The 19,008-nt window shown below is 41.5% G+C and overlaps 1 protein-coding gene across 9 annotated transcripts in view; it reads left to right on the top strand.

Moving 5' to 3' along the window:
- The window catches only part of ZMIZ1 (zinc finger MIZ-type containing 1), a 337,415-nt gene that overhangs the window by 107,841 nt on the left and 210,566 nt on the right, over positions 1-19,008 (top strand). For 7 of the 9 annotated variants that reach the window (XM_059851282.1, XM_059851280.1, XM_059851277.1 and 4 more), the window contains one exon: positions 10,938-11,020. The exons of 1 other annotated variant lie outside the window; for it this stretch is intronic. The gene's annotated coding sequence lies outside the window, so the exon portion shown is untranslated. Of the gene's footprint in view, positions 1-10,937; positions 11,021-15,309; positions 15,410-19,008 lie in introns of all 9 variants that reach the window. One more of the 9 variants, XM_059851276.1, reaches the window with a different exon arrangement.

The following is a 19,008-nucleotide window of genomic DNA, read 5'->3' as shown; positions in this document are numbered from 1 at the left end:
TGAGCACAGTGTGAGGCAATGCACAGGAGGTGGAAGAAAACAGATGATCCCCGAGGGAAGTTATTCTTTACATTTCATGCATTAGTTTCTCTGGAGTGTGGGTACATATGTTAATTCTATACATGAAAAAGGAGTTTAATCTATAAGGACACTTAAAATTTGCTTGAAGTAAGGCAACTTTTAATCTCTGAAAGCATCCCCAAAGTGCAATTAACTATTTTGATGTCCTGATGACTCAACAGATGCTTCTGTAAACTAGAACACATCTGTCAGATTATAGAACTGATAGGTTGCTATATGTGATTTAAAATGACTGCCCATAAATGGTTGCATTGGGATAAATATTAAATAGATGGCAGGGGTGTCCAGCTTTGCAGTAGTCCTTTAAAAACATTTGACAATGCACTGTTCATTGTCACTCTCTGAAGCTGGCTACAGACTCATGAAATGCCTGACTCTTCCTTCGTATCTTTAAAACTTGTTTGGGATTTGCTGCATATTGCCAGCTCCTTTCTAATGCATGCAGGCTATTGAGTGGTATTTTTAATAAAACAGTAGAACTAAAGATTTTTCTAAGCCTTCCGGAAGATTACCAGTAGCCAATTCAACTGATTTTAGACTGTATTGCATCTGTCTAGCAAAGAAAGAAAATACATTAGTAGTCCACACATGAATAGCTTATTAGTTCATTTGCTGTGTGCTCTGCAGTGATTCAAGACTGATCTAAAATATTCATCCACAATTACTGGTGCAACACAGTTCAGAGTGCTTCAAATCTGTGGGTTTGACTGAGAAATTTAAGGAAAATAGCTGCAAATTGATTCTATATGTAATTAATGAAACATTTCATTCTTATGTAAATATTACATGTTTGGCTATTTTTTTCCTCTTTTTTTTTTCCCCTTTCCTCTTACTGAGCTCCCCCTCCCTGACCTCCATTATGTATTTGTTTGTTTTATAGGATGGTGGGTGGGCTGGTATGGGGGCATATTCTCTTGAGAGGAAGAATTAATAGTTGAGTCCTGTGACTCATTCACTGAACAAACAGCTGTTCTCCGTCTAATTCACCCTTGCTCGGATGTCCATCCCACCCCCGGAGAGGAGCTACCAGAAGGCACTGTTTGCCTCTGCCTCAGTTGTTGAAACTCAGTCCCCTTTCTTGTAAGAAATGGCTTTTCCTTGGCCGGCACCCTGTGCCCATGCAAAGCAGAGGTGCACTGCGAGCCCCTGGCCAGCGGGCTGCAGCCAGCCTCCTGTCTGCTGCAGGGACACACAGAATGGCCCTGGCAGCCACGTCCCTGCGTGTCTGGGCCAGATTTCCCAGGGCTCCCCTCTTACAGAGTAGTGGCTTTGGCACAGCAGAGCCTGTTTGGAGCTGGGGCTGAATGACAGTGGCTTCGGTACGGGTTAAAAGCTTCTTGTGTGTTGCAGAGAAAGGGCTTTCAAGGACAGCATGGAAACAAGTGGATATTTGTGCAGATATAAGGAGTGAAGTCAGTGAGGCAGGACTGGGGTTTTGTTTGGGGTCTCTCCCTCCCTCTTTCAATGTCACAGAAAATTAATTCTAGTTTTACAAATGCTATCAGTGGAAGATTTTAAGAACAGCCTGCAGTAAAACTGGGAAGATCTTGAGGCAAACTGCATCTTGCTTTGAAATTACTGTCTTTCCAGCTCAGATGTCCATGCAGAGCATGAGTTGTGTAATGCTGCCTCTCTGATGTTGCGGATGACCTCGAGTTTTAACATGGGCAGCTTGGCAGGGCTTGGCATCAGGGAAGGCTCCTGCAGCCCTCCAGGGGACCAGAAAACCAGGATCCAGGGCCACCAGTTTGAGAGTACTTGTGTAATAGCTTGTTTGATAGACAGCAAGGAGCACTATCTGTTGAAACCAAATGACCTGAAGAGAAGATGGGGGGAAACTGCTTCTAGCTATTAAATCCCAAGATACGACTCTTCCTCTGAGACATCTGTGCAATTATTCCTTTTGGAGCTTTTCTTGCTATGACATTAATTTGAATTAAAGGCTTGGATGTCTAAAATTGTGTTTGCCTGCATCTTATTTGGGTCATAGTGTTGCAGCTTTCCTGCCCTTCACTTCCCTGCCATGACAGCACCACTCATGCAGGCAAAGCAGGCAATTGCACCCTGCACAGGCATGGGGTTGGATATACGTGGTGTTCAGTGTTACAGAAGAGGGTGGTTAGGGTATTCAGTGAGCTGATGCAAAGGCACTCAAGAAAATGGACTTGGCAGAGGATAGATTTAAACTTCTGTGAAATGCCTACCTTTGCATTTAGAGAAATGGAATTTCACCCATAAGTCTTGGCACACCTGCTAGGGGCAGTGGCTAAAACCAGCAAAAACAGATGTTCATAATTGAGTTGACTGGCAGCAATATAGGATGTTAAATTACTTTTGTTTTCCTTCCACATACATGAGCTTGTTTCCCTTAATACGGGTCTTCACATCACTTGACTTGCTTTCTGTTCAAATTGCTGTTCATTGGTGAGTTCTATTATGATTTAACTAAAATCGAGGAAATAGCCTTCTCATCTTCACTCCCATGAGTGGAAGGTAAGGGCAGGAAAGGAAATGTGTATGTTGATCAAGTTTAAGAGGTTATTAGGCAGTGATGGTAAAAAAACCTGCTCATGATTTTACATTGCTGACCTTTTAACTTTCACATTGGAGAATGAAATGGTTTATAAATGTTTTCTTTAGATACTTTTAGTAAGGGCTCTCAGATATTGTTCTTTGGTGTTGAAAATGCACTTAATTTTTAACCTCCTCTGTTTTAAGAAGGTTAAACTGGAGGGGTTTTCACTTTGATCTGTTAAGGTCAGAGCTGTCTTATCACTGTTGTTTGAGGTAAGTGGGCAAAGGAAAATTTTGGGGATTTCAGCTAAGTTCTATAAAAGGGTTTTAGTAAATGGAGGATCCAGCTCAAGAATGCAGAAGTTGGGGTGTAACTTCTACAGGAAAACACCTGTTTAAGAAGTACTTTTTAGCTAAGAAAAAAATGAAGAGTTTTTCCTTGTAAAACCTAGGCACAAAGCTTTACAAGCGGGCTACAGCTACAAAGAGGTTTCTGTTTGGTTGTTTCTAAAGTTTTCCTAGAAACCAGCTTTCCTCAATTTGGTGCTCCATTTCTGCACGAAGGTGTTGCTGTATACAGAACTCTGTTCCATACTGCATAGAGGGGACCATTTTCAGACCAAAACAGACCAACACTTGTTTATTAAAAGATTAGTGAAATGAGATGTAGTGAAACAAATTGAAAAACATAAACCACTATTTTTTATTGGTGGTGGTATAAGTTTCCTTCACTCCAGTACTTTTTTACCTTATGCAGATTTTGGGTTCCACCCCCCAGCAAAAATAATGCACACATGTTGTGTGTAGTTCTAAGCCCTTTGCTTTGCTACTGTCCTTAAGTAGTAATGCTGGAAAGATTTAGAAATTATTTTACTGTCAAATATAAGACATTAGTTACTTTCAGAGATGATGGCTTAATTTTTAGTATTCTTTGGTGGTTTATATCTTGACATTTCTTATGACCTACAATTAAAATTACTTTAGCGAAGTCTCAACTTATATCCAGATTTCTGTGTGGCTGAGTGTCTCCAGGGAGAGCCTTGAACTGCTCACTAAATCAATTTGCTCTTTTCTCAAAACAGATTAAGTATGTTATACCACTTTATATTAAAAAATAAATAAGCCCAGATGACATAACTGCTACATGTAAAATTAAAAAATGTGCTCTGCACGTTTTGAAGAGTAGTAATTTTGATGCCGATGCTGTGCTGATAGTAATACACCAGAGAGAGCAAAGAATGGTTAAAAACAAGCATGTCTAATCCTGTCTCGCTGTTCTGCTAGTCTCGTTTGAGAATTAGGTTGATGGCACTCCACTTGGGTGGGTACTAACTGCTAGATGTGGCAATAATCTTCTTTAACAGAGCCTGAGACACTTTGCTTCCACTGCCTTGTCTCCCTGGAGTTAGATTTTTTTTTTTTTAAATTTGTCTTACTCATGCCTACTGCTTTCTTTTAAGGTCAGTCTTCTCTCAATTCCTTTAGCAAGACAGGCTGCAGAACTTGCTTGTGACTCACCTGCACCCTTAGCTGATGCTGCAAGTATAATTTGAGTAGACTTCTCATGTTTACTGTTTATTTTGTATCCAACACACAGGAGGAGCAGAGGGAAATCGGTGGCTGCTGGTGCTCTGCAAATCTGCCAAGGCTATACAGGCAGCTGTATGCAGGGAGAGTCAGATGCACTGGCTATGCCAGAAGCAGCTTTTGTTCCTTCAAGCCACTTCGACGGTTGTGCTTGAGTGGATTATTGTTTAAGGCTCTGTAAGTACAATAGGACTTAAGGAAAAGGGAAGGGGAAAATTTTTTCTAAAATAGAACAAAGCATACTAAAAAAGTTTCTATGGAAATAGATGGCAAATGGTCTCTAATAATGGGATTTTACAAGAGATGTCCAATCTCCAGAACAATGGTTCCGTTTAAGCCAAGATTAATAGTGCTTGTTATCCTATGCCTGTGAGTTGGCAGCTCAGTCCTCTGCTACAAGCAGATGCAGTCTAATGTGCTGCTGCCTGCTGCGGCCCGGGGAGGAGCCGTGACTGCCACGGTCACTTGTGAAATGATAGTGAATTGCAAACCTCGCTTGGCTTGGGCCCTTCAGCCCCAGGCTGACTCTGACTGTAGCTGGCTGGGTGCTGTTGGGCTGGAGCAGGCACTGGAGAAGGAGCTGCCTGGACTGCCTTGCAGAGGGCAGCCACGCCAAATTTTTTTATTTCAGCTTGGGCCAAAGCCACCTCCATCAGATTATAGTTTCACAAAGATATGCTGAAATGCCTGTCCTCCTGGTCCTATTTCCCTTTTCCTGCCTAAACCCCTGATCTATTCTACTGACTCATGTGCAGCCCCTTAAATCTGGGGTGTGAGGCTGGGAGGGAGGTGGGGTTACAGCACTGCCCCAGGGACTTGAGGCTTTTCAGGGCTGTGACAAGAGAGCAGAGACATGGACTACAGCAATCTTGGCCAACTCAGTGTTTTTAGGTGCACTGGACCCATCTTAGATGCAGCCTTAAGAAGAGAGCAGGATTGGAAAAGTGGTTCTTTCAGTAATTAGATTTTTAGAGAACAGCTTGGGAGAAGAAAAGGATTTTGTTGTTGTTGTTCTAAACTGGAGATCATGATTCTGCAAGCGGCTGCTGTTAAACCTTAAATGCACAGGGTATGACAACAACCTGGACTTTTCCTTTCCATCTGAAAATAAGGAAATTGCAAATTCTTGGCTTTCTGCAGCTGAGAAAATGTGTACTTCAGTTATGTTTTATTTTTTTGAAATAAAGTGAAATACAAGTTTGAGAAGGCTTTCTTTCTGTTTATGCAGAGAAAAAAACTAAAGGTAGTTGTTTGGTTCTTAAAACTGGGAAACTAATTGAGAAAATTATGACTACATAAACAAAACTTTTGCTTCTTCACACTGGTGAGAAAGAAGATGGGAAAAAACACAAGCAAAATTCACGTACTTATTACTGTGATTCTTTCTTACTTTGCTGTACCCTTGTAGCATTCTGCCTGACAGGGTGAGCTTGAGAAATCTCCCTGGAGGACTGGTTGCAGTAATGATGTGATACAGGAGCCACCAGTTGGACTGTACCAGTTTGAGTGGCTGCACTGCTCAATGCAGCAGCCCTCTGAGAACCTCCTTCTTCTGTTTTGGGAACAGAAGGTGTCAGGAGGAAATGGGGTAGTGCAGGAGTGCTGGCCCAGGCTTCTCCTGGGACTCTGTGGGGCACGAGGAGCCCTGCTGGGGTGAAGGCAGGAGGCTGGCTCCAGGGCTTCCCAGGGCAGGGAGGGGATGTGTTAGGTGCTGCCAGGTGAGGCACATGGCAGGTTCCAGTGCAGCCTGGCCCTTTCTGTGACTTTCTGCAACTTGTGTTTGGAAGGAGTGGGCATTCTATCTGTTCCATCAGATGTCTGTTTTTTGCAGCCATGTGGCTGCTGCATTTTGGTGTGATGTATTTGTGTGGTTTTTGGTTCTTGTTTTAAGGACAAGTCTAGGTGTAGGCAAAGTTGAAAGTTGTCTGAAGCTGCAGTCCTGCTTCCCTCCACACAGATCTTCCCAGCTTTACTTTCCTCCCTTGCTCTGTCTCTGCCCAGGAAGAAACACACCAACCTGCATGGACATTAGTCTGTCTCTCATATTCCCTCTCCACAACCCTCACCTATTTTGCATTACTTAGTTTAACAACAGTTTTTGCTTTTCTCTTATTAAACTCGCAGGCTGTTTCTTGGCCAGTGTGGATGGCATCTGATGCTTGTCAGACATGCACTCACTGTTGATTTTGAGTTGCTTTAGAATTTCAAGAAAGCCCAAGTTTCTAAAAAGTCCTGATAGAGAGCTATGATACCTAAAAAGGACTGCATATAATAGTTAAACTCTCTGTAAAGTTTGTTAATGTTTTCACATAGCAGAAGTATGCTTGCTGACCAGTAAGCTTATTTAGGAAGAGCAGCACTTCGTGTTCTTCACTTATGACCCAGTTACAGCTGTGGATAAATGAGAAGTTGGGATTGCTGACATGCTGTGGTTTTACAGGAATTTTGAGTTTGAACATTAATGCTGGAACTTCAAAATAATTTGTGAAAGTAGGAAAATACCCTAAAATGCGCCTTCCTTATGCATTTCCATAGGAAGATAGTACAACATTCTTTAACTGTCTATCCTAGCAGTATTTTTGCTTTTCAAGAATTTCTGTTTGGGTGTTTTCTATTTCCTATCTCCTTATTTTTGTCTGGGTATGTGGAAACTGGGTATTTTTGTGGGTATATGGAAACTAGGTTTACTCCTGGTTGGTTTTAGAGCTTGATTTATTTACAGTTATTTAAGTCCAGCAAAGGTAAGTGCTGAGGTATAGACAGTGAGATACCCTGGGGCCGCTCTTGCTTTCAGCAGAGGGCGAGGCTGAGGACAAGAAGCAGAATTCCAGGACTATCTGTGATGGTCCAGAGAGATCTATTATAAACTTGTCTCCAAAATCTGGTGGCCACCAGCTGGGACCAGGATCTGATGAGAAAGCAGGGAAAGTTCTTGGTGCTTGACCTAAGTCCATTGCAGTGATAACAGCTGAGATTAGGAGGTTTAAGGATGAACTCCTTGATACTTCCCTATTGGATTTCGTCCAGTTCACCCTAACAGTATTTTTATATGCTTTAATTTTCAGGCTTGGAATGCACAGGTTGCTCTGGGTGTTTCCCTTCAATAAACATAGACCATATCCAATAATTTTAGCAAAATCACTGAGAAACAGAGCACTATGTTATAAGAAAAGATGTTGAAACTATGTAATATATTGGGCCAGAATTGGTGGGTTTAGGAGCAGGGGCTGCAGGGGTGGGGGCATTGTCTGTGCTGCACTTCAGGAGGGTCCCTGAGGGATCGTGTCTGCCCCAGAGTGCAGTCAGGGTCACCCTTGAGGGATGTGGCCACCCAAAACAAGGGCACCCCTGGGGAACACTGGGACCTGGGGGAGGAGGAGTCCAGCCTGGGATAGGGAAAATGGAACAAAGGCTCAAGGAGTAGCCCCAGGACAAGTGAGAAGCAGGCAGAAAAGGTGCTGCAGACACACCCCGCGGCTGTCCATGCTAGAGGCATGGGCCGGGCTGAGGGTCAGGCATGGCACAAACCAGGGCAATTGGGCAAGGGACGGTCTTCGGGTGAGGTTGACCCTTGGGAAGCTGCAGGAAGAGAGTTCCCCTCAGTGGTTACTCAACTGCTTAAGTCTCCTTTTTTTTCCTCTCCTCAATTTCTAAAACAGTAATTAACAGTTTGTTGTTAATTGTAAATAAATGAAAATTATGTGGAATTCCCAGAGTTGAGATTCTTTTGCCCATGATGTACAGACAACAGATTTGAGGGATTCTTTTATCACTTTTGCTGTCTTTTAAATCTTTGGGGTTTATTTTTACAGCTTTGGTTTTGAACTTTGGAAGCCTAAAGATAAATATATCCCTTAAAAAAAAACCAAAGAGCTGAAAGCTGAAATTTTTATGTGATGATGAGACTTTGGAGAGCTGGCTTTAGGAAAATTTCCTAGTGCTGCAGGGGAGACGATAAAATTGCTGGCGTTGGCAGCCCTGCTGTGTAGGCTCTCCTTCCTGCCCCCGGCTGCTGCAGCCTTCCTGGCCTGTCCTGGCCGGCTCCTCCACAGAGTTATTTTTGCGGTGTGATCTGCTCGGAGCAGGAGTTCTGCCCGTGGTGCACTTGTCATGCACCGCATACACATTTCTGTAGGAGTAGCCTAACGCAGAGCGTCCAGCATTGCGATCCAGCGGTTCGTAGCCAAAAAAGCATAGTGGCCAAAAAAACCTGTACGTTTTTGTGCTCCCCCTGCTGGATCTGGAAGAGCGGGAAGCCCTCCCGGCTGGAGCGCTGCTCGTTCCCCTCCTTCCCCCGCTCCCACTCCGCAGCTCCCTGATCGGGCACGGGCGGCTGTTTGCGGAAAGGACTCGGTGCTTCCCAGAGTCCGCTCCCGCAGCGGCGGAACGGGCCGTGCTCAAGTTGTGGATGTGGGAAAGGCTGGGAATTGTGCAGCATCGAGTTACTGTGCCCCAGCAGGGCTTAGAACACCCCTGGAAAGGGTGGCTGAGGCAAGCCAGGTGTAAGGGCTTTCCGGCTGGCACTTCTTCTCTACCATCTATTCTCATTCTCAGGTGTAGCCCTCTAGCCCCGAACTTTGCCAGCGAGTCTGTTTTGGGGATCTTTCTAGAAACAGGATGAGAGAAGGGACAGGCTTTAAGAAGCTAATTTTATTTTTAGAAGCTGATTGCTGTTCCCAGCAGGACCCTGTGAAGTGTGTTGGCAGAGCTGGGGCTGGCGTGGGGGCACAGAACAGGCTGGAGTGGTGGGGGGGACATTGTACAACCCCTGAGCAGGTTGTGCGGGGAAACCAGGGAGCAGATGCTGGTGGGGACAGTGCCAGTGTCCTTAGAATCAGCTTGGACCTGGTTTATGAAAGGGCTGGGTGGTCGGTAATGTGAATTCACAGAAATGTTAATGGGATAGCCCTTTCATTTTAAGAGGTGCTTTATAAAACAAAGTAGGAATTGTGGCGCCGGTTTTACAGATGGGCAGAATAAAGCAGAGAGGAGGGGGGCAAAGCTTTGGGTTTGTGTGCTGCAGCAGTGCAGTTCAAGCTGGCTTGAACGGCCTCTGTTTCTACCCTCTGCCATGATGGCTGATCACTCCTGTCCTGGGCCTGCTCTCTGTGTTGTATTAGCAGAGCTGTTTGAGACAGCATGCTGAAGGAAATTAGTTGCCCCATTCCAGCTAACCATGCAGCTGCACAAATGCAGTGTTGAAAGTAAGAGTCCAGGAGAGAGGAGAGGTGAAATTTAAGTGTCAGGTAAATGCTATAGCCTGATCTGACAAAAGTCAGATTACAGTTACACCTGGAATCATACCCAGATCTTGGGGCAGGCAGAAAAAGTAGTTTTTCCTTTGGAGAAACAAACTAAAATAATTAATTGCAACTTCATTAAAGACCAGTCTGCATTGGCTGAGAAAGTAATGTTAACAAATACTAAATTTCAATCAATTAATATGTTTTTTCTACCTTGCATAAGCAGAAGAAAAGTACTGGGGAAAACTTCTGCAAGAGAATTAACCTGTTCTGGGCGAAACCTGTTCACAGTTCGATGAGGCCTGAAAGCCAAACATTCATCCAGGATGCTTGTCAATATGTAACTTCTCTAAAATTGCCCCTTGTGAGACAAGAAAACCAGCAGTGTCCCTGTATGAAGCAGACAGTCCCTTGGTGACACTGGGTGTGTTGGGGTGGGATGACTGTTTCTAAGAAGGTTTTCAGTCATGTTTTTATTCCTGGTGAATTATCAGTGAAAAGGATAAATATGGCTGCAGAACAAACAGTGAATGCAACTAACAAGTTATTTGTAATAACTTGGGGTTTTTCTTCTGCCTTTTTTTAAAGACACCTGTGACTTTTGCATGAGTTGTTATGAAAGTGTCTGCTCCCACAGCTGGTAGTTGGGGAGGAACCTAGACTGGTTGCAAATTGTGTGGGGTTTGTTGTGTTGTTTTTCAGTTTTGGTTGTTTTTTTTTTTTTTTTTTTTTTTTTTTTTTTGTCCAGTAGTATGCGCTTTTTCATGTTTAATGGAATTTTTTTTGTATGGAAGTTATTTGGAAGTCAGTCAAAAGAGAGGCAAAATGTAGTCACTGTGTTCCTCTTCTCAATATTTGCTGAGTTTTGGAACTTGGTAGTATAATGCTGTAAGGACACCTTGTCTGCCTGCTGAAACAGCATGTAACAAAATACAGACTACCCGTAAACATTTCCCCATCTCCCTTTGCAATCTTTCTTTATAATTAAAAAAACATTTCCTAGAAGTTGAAGTGCTGTGCCAGTGTAATCCATAAACTTTTGTTTTGCTACAGAGAGGATGGTGGTTCTGAGGTATTTTGGTGTATTTTTTTAAGTAGTGTTTGGGGGTTGGTTTATCTTTTTTAATGGCACTTAGCTCACAATAGTCAGTGAGTACCCTTTATAAAGAGAATAAAAGAGACTTCAGCATGACCTTTAACTGAAAAAAAATTACCATTTGGCTCAGGAAATTTTGATATAAACCTCAACAGAATTCTTATTATCTTTTCCGTATTTCATTGTTACAGGCATGAAAACCTGTATACTTAAACTGCTGAGTGAGTCTCAAAAGCTTGGGGGTGGCAAAAACTGGGCTAGAACCCCAACCCAGCCTCAGATCTGGTCCTCCTGGCTTGGTCATTGGACTCCGAAATGCTCTTAATTCATTTCAGGTCTTTTCACTGAGCTGATTCAAATGCTGCTGTGTTCTGCAGGAGAATGGGAAGCGTGATGTGTCTATATTTTTATTGCAGGAAAATGGATCTTGTTATGTGAGGGCGTTGAGGAAGCGGTCCCCAGCTACTGAGAGGAAGAAAGGCCGGTGGGAAATACTCAGGTAGGAAAGCTGTGTGTGTCATCAAGCAGTAAAAACACTTGTGGGTCTTCATTCTTTTTCCAGACACTGTGTCGTGTTTGATGCTTGAATGGCTGATCTGGTCACTAGCATAGTTTATTTGTTGTTTTAAGAAGCAGCCCTGTTTGGTCAATTGATTGCAACAACAAAACACTGCAAGCAAAGCCCTCAGCATAAACATTCCTCAGGCTATCCCCGGTACAGTATTGATCCTGATACGGAATACAAACAAATTACTCTTTGCGTGCGCCATTCAAGCTATAAAACAGAGCAATAATATGTTCTACTTGCTGCCAATAAATGTGCATTTATAATAAACTAAGCAGAAATCCCTGAGTAGAAATGAACAGTAGTTTCAATAATATGTTCAATATCTTATGTCTAGCTGTTGTACAGAATTTTTTAAAAAGCACAGAGTGGGCACTCCAGGGTATCGGTTTCCTTCTTCACTTAAGAAAAATAATCTTTGCAGACTTATTCTGTTGCTGCTTTTCCTTTGCTTGTGGGTTTTTTAAAAGATATTTTTAAGTACTTTATAAAGCCATAGGTAAGTTCATCTCTGCCTTATTTTCAGTGTAGTTCAGTGCTTCTCTAGAATTTGACCTACGCCATCATTTTCTTGTGGACCAGCTGCCTCTCCTTACACTGCTGTGTCGGTCTTCTCCATTTTTGATCCTTGTCATATGCCAGTGGGATTTCCATATATTGGGAAATAGCCCTAAAGCCACTTCTGTGCATCTGTTGTTGTTTTGAATGCACCTGAAATTTGGGGGGAAGTCAGTACCCTGTGACCATCATCACTGGGGGTGCATAACAGAACCCATTTCCAAACAGAAAAAATGTTACTGATCATCAGAACATAGATTTTTTTTTTTTTTTAAATCTGCTTTACCATGCTCATATAATCCACCATCCATATCTTCAGTGCTGCACTTCAATGAGTTACAGGCAGTTGACCGCAAGGCATTTCTTGATGAACATTTCTATCTGCTCTCAGCCTTGAAAAACTCAACCTTTTCAAGAGATGTATGGGAGAAAAATGTGTAAGACTAATATTTATAGGCTGAAAAAGAAGGAAGAGGAAAGACTAAAGTGTAAAACTTGCTTCCAGCAGAAATGCCACATCCCTCTTTTACCTCTGATAATTAGAAGTATTTCTGACATGGTTACAAAGCAAGTTAGTGGTGAGTGCCTGCCATTTGCTGCGCATTTCTACTGCAGGCCTGTTTTCCTTGCCAATGCTTTCTTCTATGTTGTTTTCAGACAACCACAAATTTCTGATACTCACTTATTACATTATGATTCATCAATACTCCTACATTTCAGTTACTTCCAAGTATGTACACGTGATTGTTTGTAAAAATGCAAGGTTGTGATTCAGGTTCAGATTTTGAGTATTTTTTTCATAATGTTTAGCAAAGCTTATTTGCATAAATCCTTTCATTAATAGTGCTAGCTGACATAATCCTGAAAGACGAGAAGGGGGAGAGCTTTTAAGTGCCATAATTTTTGCCAGGAAAAGATCATGGCTGTGTTAATACAGCAGTACTGATTTCAACTCTAATAGAAGATTTAGAGAACCTTACAAGTAGTTTTTAGAGGCTTAAATGGTATACTGTATTTCATGGTCCCAGAATATAGGTCTAAGATGCTTGTCTTAGTTAATAAAAATAGTATGTGCCGGCCTAGAAATGCAGCAAATAAATAACAAAAGGAAACACAACACCAAACCTCACCACATCAAGAAACACTCTGTTTTTAAAACTGTAGTCTTGAAAATTTTCTGGACTTGGACCCTCATTTTCAAAAATAAAATAAAAACCACTTTTCTCTACCGTAAGGAAACTTGGGAGAGAAGTTCCTTGCTGTGCCTTTGGGTCACGTGACCTCGCTGCTGTAGAGCTGGAATGTTTGCCATGGTATTTCCGGAGGCTTCATAAACACACAGAAAAAACAGTGGGGGTTAGGAGGATTTTCAAAAAATTGCTGTGTCCCCCCTGCCACCCCCTTTTTTTTTTTCTGGCAGCCTAAATTCTTTGCATTTCAAATGCTGGGCTCTTTTAGGAATTCAACAAGAGTTTTTATTTGATTAGTCCAGTGAATTTTAAGAACTAAGTTAAAATATTTGATAATTTTTTAATTGCTGAACTTGTCTAGAATGATTTCTTGCTAGATGTAATACCTGGCAACCTACATATTAAGCCTGGCTCTTATTTAGATGGTCTTAATGGTTTACTTTTGGCATGTGTCACTGTGAGTGGCATTCAGTAATCTGACTTGATAGCTGTCATCTTGCAAGGCAGAGTAATGCAAACAAAAGATGAGCACTCAGACAAGGTTACAGTGAAGAGCCATTTCCTAAGTCCTGCTGTGGTGGTGTAGAATCCCCAAGTCAAATCAGAAAAGCACAGAATTAGTTCTGGCTCCTGGGATATGAGGGATAAGATTATGCAAACCTCTTCCATCTAACTGTAGGAATAGTACGTGCTCCTTTTCAGACTTTGCAAACACCACCTTAAACTGGGATTATGAGGACCTCTGTGTGTCTGTAATGCCATGGATATGTCATGTCTTAGTGGCAAGGTGGGCTGAAGGGCCTCTGCAGTCCCTCTTACAGCCTGGGCTGGCAGAGCTGAATCTTCTCCTCCTCCCTTCCAGCTAAGCTGCCTGTTGAACAAGAGCAGAGAATGTATCTGTTTTAAAAATAACCTGGCAAAAATGGGGAGGGAGAGGGAGGATGAATGGACTATTTTTAGCTTAACCAAGTCCCTCTGTGCAGCACCATGAAGCTGTCCCAGGAGGGATGGGGTGAAGGCAGTGCAACAGGAGCTGGTAACAAGCGGCCAGAGATAGGAACTGCTTGTTCCAGATTGCCTTTGTGAAAAATCCCCCGGCAATGAGCCTGTGTATTCCATGATGAGCCTGTGTATTCCATGATGAGCCTGTGTATTCCATGAGGATGCTCAGGACATGGTCAGTGGGAGGTGTATAACCATATCAAGAGAGGCTTGTTGCTGAATCAGACTATTTATTGCATTAGAAGTTACAAAAAGCATAGTTTGTCTTTGAGCTTCCCTTTTAAGTATGAAGCAGTAGAGTTGGTTTTTCCCAATTTCAGGCCCCAAACTGGCATTTTGAGGAGGAGCATGGGTAGCTCTGGAATTGAGCAAGGGCTTGAAATCTGCACTTTGACAGGGCTTCTTCACTCCTTTCTCCTGTCCCCTACTGAACTTTCTGAATTCTCTCTTTAGGTGTGACTAATTATTGAATTACATTCTCCTAGTGTTGAAATGTGTGAAGTCTAGAATCATTTACATTTGTTTCCCTAAGTTTTGTGATGTCTCAGTGCCACAGATTGTCACACTGACTCCTGCTCTACTGGTCTCTAGCTAGAGCAGTTGATTGAGAAGGGAATAGGATGAAGCTAAGAAGTTGTTCAGAAACTCTTGTAATTTGTAGGGAAAAACATAGTTTAAAATATTGGCTTAAATATAAATGCTCTGGTATATGTAAGTAATCTTTTTTAAAAGTAAGCCATGACTCCAAAGGCAAGCTGTGTTTTAATTTGAGCTTATCTGCTTCTACATAAGGATTTTTTTCCCCAGGTGGACACATAAAAATATGTATAGCTGAGTAAAATGTTGGTAACTTCTTGCTTGAGTTGTCGTCAGTGTTGTACTTTTTAGTAAAATGCTGTAACACCCCAAGTTTCAGATGATAAGTTCCAAAGTTCTGTCTCATTCCTTAGGATATTTCACTTTGCCTGTATGAGACAGTGCAAAGATTTTTTATAATTTTGTAATGATACTGTGTATATCTGAATAATATTTTTCATGCCCTTTGGCTTTGCCCCTTCCCATCTAAGGATTCCCAAGCCTTCCTAAACTTGTGTTTAGGCAGGCCAATGGGTGTCATGGTTGAAAATTGTTCTCAAAAGCTCTGTGTTCCTAATGGTCTTTGACAGTGTTTGGGAAAGATGTCATTTCAACATAGTGGAAAGCAACCAAAGTAAATTATATTTTTAATGAAGGATTTTCTATCTGGATGAATTTATAGTGGCAGGACAGTGTTAGTTAAAAATAGAAGAACCTTCTGCAGACACATTGCATTCCCTCCTGGTTTTACTTTGTCTAAACAAAAAGCAATGTACACATAGTGAGTGTAGACAGGTCTTTTAGTCTTAGGTACTTCCTTTGCAGATGGCTTCTGATTATTTTCTTCTTCTTTTTTTTTTTTTTTTTTTTTTTTTTTTTTTTTTTTTTTCTAATAAGTGTTGCTTTGAAAGGAGACCAAATCAGTATTCAAGGATTCTGTTTATCATGTCACTGCATGGGAGATTGCTGTATTCTGTACTAGACCTACTTTATGGTGGTACGTACAAGATTCTTATGGCCTTATAAAGGATGCTAACTTGCATTCCTCTCTGCAAAGCAGTATTTCCAAAAGAAATAATACGCAGATTGAGTATTTATTTTTGTTCAATACAAAAGTATTCAGAGCTAACTGGCAAATATTTTACTTCTCTACCCTCCCTTTCCCCTTTATCATGTTTATCTCCTCACTGTTTTCTTCTGACTATTAGAAATGTCTTCTTTTAGGGTATTTTAGTTCAGCTGATTTATAAGCCAAGATTTTTTATCTTTTCACTGGAAGTATTTGTAAGTAAAAGGACTGAATGGTTATTTGACTTTTATATCCTGCACATATGTATACTGTATATTTTAGATATATTAGATGTGTGTGTAAATGGAGATCCTGTTTCAGAACAGTTGTCACTGTCTGAATAATGGTTGACAGTTATATATGTATTTTTAAATGACTGAAGAATCTAAATAAGGTTAAATTAACCTGCAGTAATCATACCCTTGTGTATTTCTAAGTGTTTCATACTGAATAGTATTTAAATACATTTCTCTATTTCACCTTCTTGAAGTTAGTAAGTTCAAGGTATGACTGGTTTTTCACACATTTTATTAGGCCTTGATATTTCTGACAGCATAGCTTTCTTTTTCAGGCCTTCAAGTGGGAAAACAGAGAAAATTATTTCCTTCTCAAGACAAAAGAACAGTGCAAGTGTAATCTCAGCTCTTAGTTTTTCTTTTGTCTATGTCTCTTAACCTGGTGTGATTAATTTGGTTTGATTTGGTCATGTTTTTAGAAGTTTATGAAAGGATAGGGAAAAGGGAAGAAAAACACTCCTTTGAAGCAGGTATCAGTGATTCAAATGCTGCCTTGAACATAAAGACGCATATGCCTGAAATCTGTGTTACCAGAGTGTGAGAAATTCTGTGTGAAATTCCAGCAGGTGTTTAGCCCAAACTGATGATCAGGCAAGGGTCAGGGGCAAGTATATAAACTGCTTGTACTCTGCTGAGGATGTGTAGTCTTCACCCCAGATCAAACTAAGCCTTTTCAAAGAAAATATTTTAAGCTAGCATGGAAAACCTCTATATACACAATGTAATCTAAAAATCTCAGAAGTCAAAATAAACCTAGTTAATCTGCAGAATCTGAGTGTATGGAGGAGTGTGTCTGCCACACCTTGTGAGGTCCCTTCTCTCTCTTGCTTATACCTGTCCCATACATCAGAAAGCTCAAAATGAAAGCTCAAGATACTCCTTTACAGTAGAGTGGGAGGGAAAAGAAGACAGGCATGAACACCGCCTTCCAAAGATCCTGAGTATTTGCTACAGAACATCTGTTGACACAGAATGCAACAAAATAATTGTGTGTTGAACAAGGTGTTTTCTTTGTTGCCTTCAATGGAATTTCTGCTTGCCCATGTGCTCTCTTAATGGGTGGGCAGAAGCTGACTGATTTGTATTAGTTGGTTTCTGCTAAATATAATTTAGCAATGACCACTTTATTACTGCCCTTTTAAATGTAAACGTTCCCAGTCTCTTCAGGCACTCTTCTTAAAATATGCCTTTTATTTTCCCCCCGATGATTTTCATTGCTACCCTTTGATTTTGCATCATTTTGCTCTGAATTTGTAAGTTTCTCAGACTACTACTGCCAACCACTAGACTGTCACCACTCCTTTAATAAAATCGATAGCACCAGGGGACCATTGGTTTCTTGGGTCCCAGCTTGATAATAGATTTCCTTCTCTGAGCGCATTCCTCTTTTGGACTGGTTCAAATGTCCACCAAAAATAGTGAATTCTTTGTTTGTTGGTAGGAGCACCTGTGCCGAGCCCATTTAACATTTACAGTATGCTAATGGTTTTTAGTCATTATTTCTCTGGACCTGATGGAAGCCAAAAGTGGAGTGCTCTTTATCAGTTTGTAGAGTCTTGCAGTGCTTTGCTCTGCCTTTGCCTCACCTTTCCCTTTGGCCTTTTTGGTGCCTGGTGCCTAAACAACTACCTGGTTCCTTTTTTCTTATACTGCCTACAGAAGTTCTCACCTGGAGACCCCCGGTCCCTCCATCTGCTCACAGCACTCAGAGTGTTTTGGGAGTTGATGCAGAGGGAAAGGACAGTCCTTTCAGCAGAGGGTATGCTCCAAGAGAAGATGTTCTTACACTGTCTTGTGGGCAGATAGGAGCTTGATGTGCTTGATGTGCTTCAGCTGCCCACATTCTGTGTGGAGCCAAAGCAGAAGCCCCATATCCATCGTTTGCATTGTGTTGGGCTCAAGCTAATAAGCTCGGTCTCTTGGCAGGATGTGCTAGATGAGGCTTACTGCTGTGCTAATTGTGCTTACACAGCTTCCAGTTTGGAGCTGGCTCATTTACAGCTGGCTTGGATGGTGGCCAAGAAGGCTTGCCTCTGCCTGCAGTATGCCATGTAGACATGCACACATCCAGCACTTGAACATGTCTGTCAATAGCAGGAAATTATATTTGGAGGGAGGGGAAAATCTTTGGCCTGGCTGCAAGTGTAAACAACGACAGTATTAACGAATGAGGAAGTAGGTAACAGTTTAATAAGGAGAAAGTTTGATTCTTTTAGCCTAATTTAGACTCAATGCCACAAGTTGTTTTCAGCCTCTATGTTTGGCCCTATGTTGTTACACATTTGCCACTGTTTTTGTGGGTGTTTTGGTTTGGGGTTTTTTCCCGTATAGCTTGGGAACGCTTCCCAGATTTAAGAAACCTCATTGTAGAAGTGAGCAGCCTGGTATTTTAACTGAGAAACAGGAACAAATCTAAACACAATTTTAAAAAATCGGCAAACATTCAGAGGATAAAAACTTGCTTTTATGATTAGCCCATCCACTGATTTTCATCTTCCCTTACTTTGTATGTTAGCAAATTATTGTGTACACTGGCTCTAGGGCAGTGTCAAGGATTGGCCCATCTTAGTGTTGAAGTGCTGTAGCTACCTAAAAGTACAGGATACTCACTAGTAACAGGAATTATTCAGGAAGAAGAAACCCAGAGCTGTAAAAAGTTCAAGTCTGTTTATTTAGGTTTGAAAAGCCAGAGCTCAGAATGACTTCAAAGCCACATCCTCAACTGGCGAATATCAGTTTCATCAGTTACCAGCAGCTGTGTCATTTACTTCATCAAAAATATGTCCCCTCAATTATTATGAAATCTTCTGTCTGTGGAGGATGGTGGTGGTGGATGGGAACACAAGAGTGTGTACGTGCATGTATATATATAGAGAGAAAACTGGGCTAAGTCTCTTAATATATTGTTAAATAATAAAATTATTCATGAGCCACATTGCTATGAGCTCTCCTAATATTTGAGCCCATTTTTTTCTCAAATTATTTTTTAGTCGCAAACATCCATGCATCACTGCATTAACTTGCTTGACAGTTTAGAGGCCACTTCTCCTTTTGAACAGGCCTTGAAGAGACAGTAACAACCTTCTAGTTCTACAATCACTGTTATTAAAGCAACCAGGGGAATGTATCTCTGCAAAGGCAGAGTTGAATAATGATTTAGCTCCCAGAATTAATTTGAAATTTCATCAGCACTAAGTAATATTTTAGTGGCAGTATAATCCTGTACATTAC

This window comes from Haemorhous mexicanus, chromosome 7 (genome assembly GCF_027477595.1).
Source record: "Haemorhous mexicanus isolate bHaeMex1 chromosome 7, bHaeMex1.pri, whole genome shotgun sequence".
In the NCBI taxonomy this organism is placed as follows: Eukaryota; Metazoa; Chordata; class Aves; order Passeriformes; family Fringillidae; genus Haemorhous; species Haemorhous mexicanus.
The sequence above is the reverse complement of the archived record's forward strand: the minus strand, read 5'-3'. Positions and strand labels throughout refer to the sequence as shown.